This window comes from Penaeus monodon, chromosome 17 (assembly GCF_015228065.2).
Source record: "Penaeus monodon isolate SGIC_2016 chromosome 17, NSTDA_Pmon_1, whole genome shotgun sequence".
NCBI lineage: Eukaryota > Metazoa > Arthropoda > Malacostraca > Decapoda > Penaeidae > Penaeus > Penaeus monodon.
This window is the reverse complement of record NC_051402.1, coordinates 40,705,548-40,707,355: the sequence shown is the minus strand read 5'-3', so window position 1 is coordinate 40,707,355 and position 1,808 is coordinate 40,705,548. Positions and strand designations below refer to the sequence as shown.

The following is a 1,808-nucleotide window of genomic DNA, read 5'->3' as shown; positions in this document are numbered from 1 at the left end:
TCCCTTCCCCCTTCTTTTCCCCCCTCCCCCCCCCCTCTTTTTCCACAGCGCCCGAAACCACAGATACAATTAATAACCTTTACACTAAAAATTATAATTGATAAGTTTATAAACGATAAATTGAGTTATATTATAAACGTGCACCAAAGTCTCAATAAATAGATAAATAGAAACATTAATAATAAGACAGAGAGACGAAAACAATATTAACAACAACAATAACAAAAATAGCGAGAATTGTTGATAATTTTCCTTGTTTATATGTACGTGTAATGTTATTATAGAGGCCGCGGTGGCCGAGTTGTTAGAGCATCGGACTCAAGACTGTCACGACGGCAATCTGAGTTCGAGGTTCGGGGGCACCGGCCGGCGGTTGTTCCCCTTTGGGGGAAAAGGAACTTCCCCGATTGCCTGCCTAGCCGCTGGGGGGGGCCAGCCAGCCCAAGTCAGTCCCGGGGTAATAGAGATGGTGATCGAAAAAAAAAAACGGGGGGAAGGAAACGTCAAACCACCGCTCTAAATTGCCAAGAAAATCATGAAAATCCATGATCGCCAACGTCCTTGTAGGAAAGGGCACTTGAAAAAGAAGAAGAAGAAAAAAGTTATTGTGAAATGTATATCCAATATTTTTTTCTGAAATTAACTGTAACTCTATCATCTAAAACCAAATAGATAGACCAGCATTTGCCACTTCTGAAATCATATATAAAAGAACAAGATTTTTGGTTTTGAAGAAAAAATCAAATTCAAAATACTAACCTCTCTAAATATCACTTTATTAAGACATAGACTAAAGAACAAGCGAAGAAACAATAAACAAACAAATAATGAAACGAACAAACAGACAATTAGATAAACAAAAAACAAATAGATGAAAATGTAAACAAGAAATCAGAGAAAACAAAGAAATAAGGAAACAAGGAAGAACAGACAGAGAAACAAATAAACGAAAAAGAGATAAAAACAAAAACTAAAAGGTGAACAAGTGAACAAACAAACAAAAACATAAACAAACAGATGCAGAAGGTAAACAAACCAAGATATGAGTAAGCAAACAGACACGTCGAGAGATGAATATACAGACAAACAAACAAACAGATAAACAACAGAAGAATAAAATAAAAGGAGACGAACATGTACAAACAAACAAACAAACAAAAGCGCAATGCAACTCTCCATGCTCTGTGTGTGACTCCAGGAAATGCGTAATCATGAATGCAAATGCTATTGTTGCAACCTGAATGAGAGGCTGCGCTGATGACAGCTTCTGCAAAAGAAAAAAATTTGGTGGATACATGCCCCAAAGGGGGTTTACCCGCCCCCGCGGAAAAGGAATTTTGGTGGTTCGAGAGGTGGACTCGGCCGGATGTGGTACGTGGGTGGTGGTGTCGGTGTGGCTTATTATATATATATATATATATATATATATAAAATATTTTATATATATATATATATATATTATAATATATATATATATATATATATATATATATACCCCACACACATCCACACACACATCCACACACCACACAACACACACACACACACACCACACACCACACCACACACACACACAACATATACACACACACACACCACACACACACACACAACACACCCCACACAAAACCACACACACACACCCCCACCCCCAAATCCCCCCCACACACCCACCCACCACACCAACCACACACCACACACACACCACACACACACAAAACATATATAAAATATAATAATAATATATATATAATACATATATATATATATATAAAATTAATAATAATATGTATATTATATAATATATA

At 36.7% G+C, this 1,808-nt stretch overlaps 1 protein-coding gene across 1 annotated transcript in view; it reads right to left on the bottom strand.

Annotated features, from left to right (window-relative positions):
- LOC119583379 (metabotropic glutamate receptor 4-like) overlaps positions 1–1,808 on the bottom strand; it is a gene marked incomplete at its 5' end in the record, with an annotated part of 59,632 nt that overhangs the window by 24,229 nt on the left and 33,595 nt on the right.